Genomic DNA, 10,452 nt, shown 5'->3' on the forward strand with positions numbered 1-10,452 from the left:
CGGTGGCGGCGCTCTTCTCTCATCGTCCGCCAATTGCCACAACCCAGAGCCAAAAGGATCCCATTCGAAGTCCCAGTCCCATTCGCATTCCCCATTCCCATTCCCATTTCGAACCCGAACCCTTTCCCTTTCTCATACCGACTCCAGAGCCACAAGTAGGTGGCTGTGATGATATACTTTGCCCGTTTGGCTTAGCCGCTGAAATCGGAGGGACGGAAAAAGGAGGTGGAGTGTTGAGCTCCTCCAGCAGCTTCCGCTGCAAACTGGCAATATTGTTGCATTGTTATTCTTATTGTTATATTCCCCCGCTCCCCCCGTTATCCACCGACCTCCGCCAAGTCAAAGGATATTGGAGCCTCTTCTTCGGCGGCATTGGCATCGGCACCGGCAACGGCAACGGCATCCATGTTATTAACTTATTTTCAACCAATAAAACGGCAATGAAAAAGGAAAAGGGATGGGCGGGGAAGGGGGGAGGGCGGGGAGTCGAAGCCGGGACCGCAAATCAGTTCCCACAGTTATTACTTTTCATAGGCTCAAAGGGGCAGCTAGCTGGCGTGGAAGTAATGCGATGTCGGGAGTCGATTTCGCAGAGTCGCCGGGGAATGGCGCCTCCGTTTTGGGATTGCTCGTTGATTGGGCTTGACCGCAGAAAGTGTCAAATGACAATGGATGGATTGAACGGGTAGTGGAGTGGAAGGGAGTGGACGGGGGTGGACGGGGGTAACTGCATAACTGCGACCAAAAACAGGATGAAGTCAAGTCAAGTCCATGGAAGCACCGCAAGTGTTGATGGCGCCCGCTCGCCGACGTCTGATTAATGCGCAGCCATTAATCTCGTCCAGCAATGGAGTTGCTGCCTCGACATCGGCCGGACCTCACACAATGCCACATCGCAGCTGTAATTGCAGCAGCAGCAGCAGCAGTCGCAGCAGGAACAGAGCAATACAGAAACAAAAACAGCAGCCAGAGATCACAATACACAGATCGGGGATGGACTACACGAAAAAAAAAAAAAAACAAAATCCCGCACCAGTTGATAATTATGTAGAATGATAGTTCCTTTCTTGTACCAAAACAGAAATGATCTGATCTGATCCGCAGCGATCCCATTCCATTCGAAAAAGAAACCCCTGACCGCCCCCTTGTTTTCCCTTCTGAAGTGTACAATTTCACAACATTTAATTCAAGATTTGACGGGTGGCCAAAGGCAGGCAAGTGGTCGGGGGTTTCAGAGGTTGCGAGGTTCCGAGGTTGCGAGGTTTCGAGGTTCGGGATTCGACGAGATCGAGGTTCGAACAGGTTCCAAAGGCGACAGGGGATTGAGCGACAGGTATGCATTGTGCATCCGAGTGCGTTTCTTACAAGACCTCCCGCACATGTAAAACATGCCGATTCATAATTCCGCATTTTGCTGCCTAAAGAGGAGCGAAATGAGTGGACAGGGCCCAGAAGCAGACCCTCTGCAGATCGATTGGGGGACGGGGGGACGGGGGGATGGGGGGATGGAGGAGTCGAGCCGGTGAGGAAGATGCCTCACCTCGCCTCATCGGCGTTGACTGACAGGCCGCAAGGAGGCAGCGGGACTTCATACTACCATATACTCGTACAAAAACAAAATCATCCCGAACCGGGGACAAAAAGTGCTTCGAGTTGGGATTGTGTGGGGGGGAGGAGGGTGCATCCCATCCCCCTTTCCCTATCCCCATCTCCATACCCATCCCCTTCGCCTTCCGACCCCCAGGAATCTGCCTCTGGCCGCAGGCGATCGATAAACGGGGACCACCCGAGATGTCCTGGCTGTTCTCCATTCAAGTTCTCCTCTTACTTGGGTAACCTTTTAAAAGTTCCCTCGGGAAAGCTGCCTATATCATAGAGCTATAGAGCACCTCTCATCCGAACCCCTTTCTGATTGATTTCTTTTTAATGATTAACTCGGAAATTGCAATAATGCAAATATGTATTATTTCAATAAAATATTTTCAGTTTCAGATAATTGTATTGGACACAAAAATATGTATATTAGTTAAATGATATTTGCTACTTAAAAAAGACTTTTGTTCGATCATTGTACGATAGTTATAAAAAAGTGTTTTCCGAATATTTGTTTTAATTGCTTTCCTAATTTTTTCCCAAAAATTTTATTGTTCTGATTATTTTACGAATATTTATTTTCATTCGAAACATTTGATCTATTTTTTATAAATATGTGTTGCATAAAATAGTTTAAAAATGTATTACAGCAATTTATTTTTCAACATTTCGAACTATACATATTTATGCAAAATATTGTGTTTTTTCCAACCTAGAAAATATCCAAATAAAACAATATTGAGTACTCTTCCCACCCATTTCAAGGATGTTCCAATATTAGATACTTAGTTGCCTATTTCTAGTCCTGGCCAACTCACCGATACTCCCGCACACACACACACATACGCACACACGCACACACATCGAATCGCGTTGAGCTACTAAAAAAACAGAGATACTCTGCGATGCGAAGACAAATGAAGCAGCGGCCAAAGCAGAAATACGATAATTGAGTGCTCATTTGTCTTACACGCAGCCAACAGACAAGTCGGCCAAACGGGGGCAACAAGGGGTTAAAGGGGGCGAAAGGTGGACAGGTATTGTATCTGGAGCTGAGTATCTGTATCTCTCGGCTGCTGCACGCGTTTTAATGCCCACATTGAAGTCTTTATGACAGCGCCGCCGCATTGGGAATACTATATTGGAAATTGGAAATCCCCTCTCGGATTGATCCCTTTGCAATCCCTGCAGTCCGGCATCAGTGTATCGAATGTCCTGCCAGTTGATTCCACATCTCCCAGGTTGACAAAAAAGCAAAAAAAAAAAAAGAAGGTAAAATAGATCGCGATCCGCAAGCCATTTCCTTGGCCGCCTCATTTCGCATAATTACACACATGTCAGCTGTTTGGTTTTTGATTTGATTTTCCTCAATCGCAATTGTTTTGTAATGGCCATGCCATGTCGTTGGCCAGCTAGCCAGTGAGATAGTCCAAAGGCCAGATAGCCAAGTAGCCAGGTAGCCAAGTAGCTAGCCAGTTGGCCAGACAAAGTGGGAAATTGATAACCAAGACTGGTATTGGCAGAGTGCAACTGAAACTGCAAACTGCCACTGCAAGTGCAACCGTATCGGGTATCACTGGCGGCTCATTCGATGGCAAATTAATATAATTATCGTTGCACGAACCGGAATTACACGGCCGGCAGCGCAATTGTCAGAGCCAGGTTGCAAGACTCACTCCACTTCATCCCGCAATCCGCAACCCGCAACCCGCATCCCGCATTCCGCATCCCGCACTCCATTCTCCATTCCTTTGGCAAGTCCGATGCCGAGCAAATAAACAATCAGAGAAACGGCTTCGGCTTCGGCTTGGCTCAGTTTGGCTTGGCTCGGCTTGGCTTGGCCCAGGGTATAATTAACGCCACAAACGCAAATATTAAGCCAACATCGATAGCAGCAATCTGCCAGTCACTCAGATTTGTATCTCAGTACCGTGCATCGTGATCTGCATCTGCATTTGTATCTTATTGCATAAATAGACGCACATGGGATGTGGGGCGGGCGAAGGGGGCGTGGCAGAGTATTGAAATGCACATCAGATTCAAATTCCGATTCGGGATCCATCGATTTTCCACATCCGAAGGTTAGCCGGAGGCCACTGCCGTGTCACTCTCGATTTCTGGCTCAGTTTTCAGCATTCAGCAGTCAGCATTCAGATTCTGCATCTGCATTTCAATCACCTTTTGATGTCTTGATTGAGTTGCCAAATTGTGGCCGACTTGTTAGCAAAGCCAATTAAGTGTAATTAGCCGGCGCAAGAACAGTTCAATTAGAGTCCAAAGTCGTCCATAGACCAGTTCGGCGAACACCTGATACCCTTTTTTCGGGGGAAATCCAGAAACCAGAGCAACTTTGTGGGGAGAATCTACAATAGTACAGAGAAAGAAAATGTAAGATCAACTAATAGAACTATTTTATTTATATAATTTACTACTTACTTACGATATTTGTATGATATTTTTCCATTACCTTTTGATACTTATATTTCATATTTCATATACATTTTTTTTAAATGTAATGTAATGTAAAATTTAATAGAAATATAGAAGCACTTTACTATTTATTAGCTCTTACCAATTTTTTTATAATCTAATCAAAACTTTTATCTTTTTAGCGTAATAATATTTGATTTTATCAATTACGTACTGAAACTTAATAGATAATCTTAGTTTTGTTTGCATCGTATGTATTCAATCTGGAAAGTCCAAAAATACATATTAAATAAACTAAACTCAATTATTAATATATTTTCAAAAACTTATTAAGACAAGTTTAAAAGCTATGCATATTTTTACACACACTAAATTATTTGTTTATTTATTTGATTGTTAGAACAGTGGGTAGTGTATAATCATTAGAACCATCATTTCTTGGCGACTCAAATCGATGTCAAAAGTTGAAGTGGCTAGGTGTTGGAACCGCTTTTCCACCGTTGGCTCTTAATGATAAAAAAATTACAGCTGTCCGGGGCAGGAACTCGTCAAAGTGGCCGGGCCAAATAACAATTTGGCCGACACGGCCGCGCCATAAATTGATATGGGAGGCTACTTCTTTTTTTGTTGGTGTAGATAGATGCCGATCCCGACCTTTCGAGGATGGCGGGATGGACGAAGATGAGCCGCCGAGGAGGAGGATCGCGTATGTGGGTACAAATGCCAAATTGCAACTGCGCCGGGGATTGCGGATTGTGGATTGGGAGTGGGTGAGTTTGGGTGATGATGGCCAGTGGGTCTGCCGATTGCGAAGTTGGCAAAAGTTTTCAAAAAACAAAAAAAAAAAAACCAAAACAAAAACAGAAAATCGAGGGATTTGAGGATTGAGGCGGCGGACTGCGAGTGCAGCTTCTTGGCGGCAAAGTCGTGACTTACCCTCGCCGCGATCCGATAACCGCAGCTGGGAAAAAAAAAGGAGAAGAGAAAAATTTACCCACCAGCAGGATATATTTAAGACCACAAAAGACCACAAATGTGTTGGCCAGAAGACACTGGATTGCCAAGCGATGATGATGAGGCACAAAAACCGATGCCGAAACCTCTGGGCCACGTCTGAATCTGAATCTGAAGTTGGCCTGTTGCCGGGGCTCCAGAGTTCCACAGCTTCATGATTTCCAGTGTTTCTGGGCATCTTCAGCTTCAGAGCTTCACAGTTTCAGAGTTTCAGAGTTTCCGAGGCCTTGCAGTTGATTAAGCGGCGGCAACAAATTTGCATATTTCATTGAGCAGTTCAATCAAATGGAGGACAGCCCGAAGAGCCTGAAACAAAACGTGGTCGGTTGGGGACAGTTTTTTCCTCTTTTTTTTTTTTCCTTCTCTTATTTTTGTTTCCTTTTTTTTTTTTGTAGTTTTGCAGCCAGGAGTTGGAGCCTGGAGCTGAATGTCTGTAGGCTGGGGAGTCACAGTCGGCGACAGATTCAGATTCGCAGACGAGGCGAAGGCATTTTTGTCGTTGGTCGAGATGCAAACGGAGCGATTAGGTCCGAAATAACTCATTCATACGCAGGCGGCACAGGGAAGCCAGGGAGGCCAGGGAAACCAGGGAAGCCAGGGAAACCAGGGAGGCAATGGCCCCAGGATATTGGCCATCTATCTCTCCTTCTCGCTCCCACCTAATCTGCGGAATGCCATCGCAGGAGCCGCAGAACAATGGCTCAGGATCAGGAGGAGAACATCTTGGGGGAGGAGGCGGTGGAGCAAGGTGGAGTAAGGTGGACCAAGATGGCGAGAGATCAGCCATCGGACTGCCAAGATGGCGATGTGTCTCTTTGGGGGGTTTTGGGGTTTTGGCGGAGGGGGCGGGGGAATTTGCATAACAGACCGCCGCACTATCTGCATCTCCTTCGCTCGGTTCCCTGGCCAACTACTCCCATCTCGCTCACACTGCTGTGCTGCCTTCTCTTTCTGGCTGCCATGTCTGCCAGGCAGCGGAGCGTGCTTAATGCGGGCGGACACTAAGCCACGTGTGAAATTCAATCAGGATCAGCTTGTCTCACTCTCACTGCGGCGAGTGAACCACACCGAACCACCGAGCCCAGCGAACCACTGAACCACCAAAAGCACCACACACAACTGCCGAGCAGAGCCAGTGGCTCGAATATCGCCATCGTCATCGTCATCGTCGTCGTCTTCGTCGTCGTCATCGCCTGGACACCTCGTTAGGGTCTCAAAAAAAAAGGGGGAGAAAAGGAAAGGGAGGAGAAAGGGGGTGAGAAGAAGGAGCTGCAAAGGAGCCAAGGAGCGGACGGCGTGGGGTCCACGATTCCCGATTCCCAATACCCGAGTCCCGGAGTCCCGAGTCCCACAAAAAAAAAAAAAAAAAAACCTGAACCCAGAACCCAAGACGGGGCTCGCTTCACTGCGGTTTCGGTTTCGACAGCGGCGGTGTCGGTTTCGGTTTTCATATTTTGAGGTTCACCGATGTGTTAACAGGCGGCGGCTGTCGCATATTAGGCAGCCTTACCTTCCCGCTCCACCACACCACCGTCCACCGTTCACCGTCCACCTCCGTCCATCGACCATCGACCACCGACCACTTACCGCCGACCAATACCAACACCAACAACCAGAAAAGAAAAAAAACCAAAAAAACAAAACCAAAAACCATTGCCAATGCCAGAGGCCTCTGGCAAGTGTCACGTCAAGCACATAAATTAAACACACAACAAGTAGAAGGAGCGGTGGGCTTAGCGCTTTTTCCACTAGGAGATGCCTTGATGCCTTGAAAACTTTTATTAAATTGTTGGCAAATGATATTGCTCTACTTTGTCTATGCCACAGGGTAACTCCCTTAAGGGAAAAGATACGATTTAATGGAAATTTATCTAGTTGGAGTTGGTTAAGTAAGTTTGCATTGGGAATTCGAACATAAAAATCATTTTTAATTAAATAAACTTCAATTTTTAATAAATTTAGTGAATATATATTAACAAACGAATAAAATTTGTTTACTAATAGTTACAATGACAGTCATCACATTCTTTGAGAAACGTGTAAAATTATGTAATTGAAAGCTAATACCAATTTAGAAAAATGGTGTTATTATTTATAAAAATGGCATCTTATTTAGTTCTATATATATATATATATCTATTTAATTTATATTTTATATCTGAGATATAAGGTCTAAAGGGACATATCACATAGAGCGTGCTTGAAAAAACTTAGTAACCTATATTGATTTCAAAATTAATTACAGAAATATATTAGGAAGAGAGTGTAAAATGTTTACGTTTACTTATTTTGTTTTACAAAATTTGCCTTAACAAAAAAAATATGTTTACATGATCTTGAAAAATGTTATTTATTCAAATGCTTTTCCTATGACTTTAACAAGTTCTGCTTTTAATTATAACTTATATCTTCTATCTTTTTTATTAAAATCACACTTTTACAGACTTCCTCTATCTGAGTTATTAGATAGTATCGATATCTAGTGACAGACACTCCCAACCGATTCCGTTTGGCTTACCCACTCAAAGGACATTCGTCACGCGGTGACAGCAATGCCCGATGTTTGTGGAAGGGTAAGAGCAGCAGGCTCTCGGACACGAGAACATGAATAAGCAGCCGATCGAAACGAGCACAAGACAAGATAAGCAGATAATTTTCTAGCTCCGGCTCGAGCTCCCAACTACAAACTCCGAACTGCGAACGGCGATCGGCGAACGGCGGACTCTGTGGACTGGGGACTCTTGGCCGCCGGCAGAGCCAACAACAATGGTAGCGAAGACGGGGCATCGACGACTCCAAATTGGACCACAGAGGCTGATTCTTCCCCTACCCCCTTTCCCTTCCCCTTTTCCCTTCGCCGCCCCTGTCTGACCCAGTGCCTGGTACCCTTAAAAGCGACATGATGTTTTACTAACCAGCGAACGAACGAACGGCAAGCCGGCAAACCGGCAAATCGGCAAACCGGCAAAAGACGAGCGGCTGCTAATAATTTGTGTACGCGACGCCGCCGAACAGGAAAGCCATGCTCCATGGTCCGTCGTCCGCGGTCCTTGGTCCAATGGTCCCCCCATTCTCGAGGAGCGTTCACAATGGAGCCAAAAAAAAGGAAAAAAAACAGATCGAAAGGAGAGACGCTGCGTTTTTGGGCCATTGTCGTCGTCCTGCGTTTCGTGCTAAACGTGTTGTTGCCAAATTGTGAACAAGATTCATTCATGTTTCAACACATTGAGCAACACGGAGTCTGCCCGCGGATCAACTTGGCTCACCAAAGGATCTGCCAGCGACCGTCGTCAGCCAGCTCGTGTGAACAGACGCCGCCGCTTTATTTAAATTCAAGTTTGCCAAGGGGAAAGGTAAAGGTAAAAGGGAGGGAAGGGGTATGAAATATTTAGACAACTTTGATCTATAAAAGCTGGCAATGAATGAAATGAATCCGGGTAGACAGTAATTAGGAAGGGTCTCCTTCGCCGCCTGCAAAATCGCTAGACAACACTTCAGACTTCAACTGACTCATCATCAAAACTTCGGCCCTCCCTTCAAGTTTTTAAACCCTAAACGCGATCGTGTACTGGGCCAACCGGAAACGTCCGACATTCCAGCGGCATTCCAACGCAGTTGGCCATAAAAATAAATAAAAAACCAAAAAAAAAAAAAAAAAAAAAAAACGAAAGAAATACACACAAAGTGCGCGCTCGTTTATTGTTTGCCTGAAGATGTTTCTTATTATGAAATTAGACTGAACCGCCGGCGACACTTGGCCAACGCAGCTCAATGAATGAAACCGAAATGAGAAATGAATGATATCATGGGCATTGTTAGCTGGCTCCCTGGCTCCCCTCCACCGATCCCGATCACGATCCCTATCCCAATTTCAATCCCAATCCCTATGGCAATCCCTATCCAAATCCCTATCCCTGTGTATCTGTCGCTAACCCAAAAAAAAAAAAGCAGAGCCTGCGGGTTGCTGTCGAACCCAAAAGACCGGCAAACGAGAGATCAAATGCGATAGCGCCACGAAAACGAGCCACCAGCAGCAGCAGCAGCACCACCAACAACAACAACAACAACAACAACAACAATAGCAACAACAACAACAAGAACAGAAGGAACAACAACAGCAAGAAGAACAGCAGCAACGTGTTGCTCATTTAGCTGGCAGCCCAAACGCGGCCATAATTCAACGCTTTTGATAACTGCGTTAGGTTTAGGCACCATCCTTTCGACCGGCGGCCCAGGATCGGCGCGCGTCAGCACTTGGAGGAAACGGAGACCCAAAACGAATATAACCCAATATAACCCCTCGAACGACAAGCGGGACCAGGTTCCCAGCCACCGTGGTTGCAAACGCACTGCCCTCGATTTGCAAACAAAATTATTTTACCTAAGATAATTGTCTTGTGCTTGTAAAACCACTTGCTTCATATTAAAGTTGAAATAATCCTCAAGTGTAAAAACTAAAAAATATTTTAATATTTTATAAATAAAAACCACATCTAATCTTAAGATGACTCGCGCAGATAATTCTCTAAAAATATAGTATTGAATCACTTTCTATTTTTTGAATCTATGTTAAAGAGTTCTATTACTATTTGGTCAAAAAATAATAAAAACATTATATGTATGATCATTTTAATGAGCTATAGAAATCATGGAAAGTATTGGCCTAAATCATATTTTGCTGCTATTTTGCTATAAGCATTATATAAATTAATTTTTTGTTTTAGACATATTTGATATGACACTCGATTTTACAACGTTCTTTTTAAGGATATTCTTGAAAGTTTTAAATTCGGAAGGCTTATGGGCTTTGAAGACTTATAGATAGGACCTCACCCACTGCAAATTTCTCTGCTTTTGCCCCACTGTACGGTGGAACTTGGCCTGCCTGGCTGTACAATTTGATTTCGGTGTTTGCCTGGCGATTTGTTGTGTTTGATTTGCTGCCTCGCTGTCTTGCTCCATCCCATCCTGGTGATCCCTGCCGCTCCACCCGCGCACCACTGAACCGCCGCACCACTGAGCCACCGCACCACTGAGCCACCGCACCGCTCTGTCGCATTCCAGCGGTGCCGCAGCGCTTACATTGTTCGCTTTTTCGGTTCATTCAAATCCTTTCGGTAAAATTCTTTTGTTTGGTGTCAAGTTTAACAAATATTTGCGGCCTCTTGTCTTGTTTGTCCCATGTTTCTCGCGTGTTGCTGTTGTTATTGTTGTTGTTGCTTCAGTTGTTGTTGTTGTTGTTATTGCTGGTTGTCATTGTTCAGTCGGTCGCTTGAATTGGAAGATTGGAAGTGGCTGCGGTACATGCTGCACATTCGAGGCGACATGGGGGCGTATGAGTAATCAGTGCCGCCCGCAATTAGTTGGTTTATTTTATTTATTTTTTTTTTTTTTTTTGTGGACGAGGAGGACAAC

This window comes from Drosophila ficusphila, unplaced genomic scaffold (genome assembly GCF_018152265.1).
Source record: "Drosophila ficusphila isolate 14025-0441.05 unplaced genomic scaffold, ASM1815226v1 contig_198, whole genome shotgun sequence".
Taxonomy (NCBI): Eukaryota; Metazoa; Arthropoda; class Insecta; order Diptera; family Drosophilidae; genus Drosophila; species Drosophila ficusphila.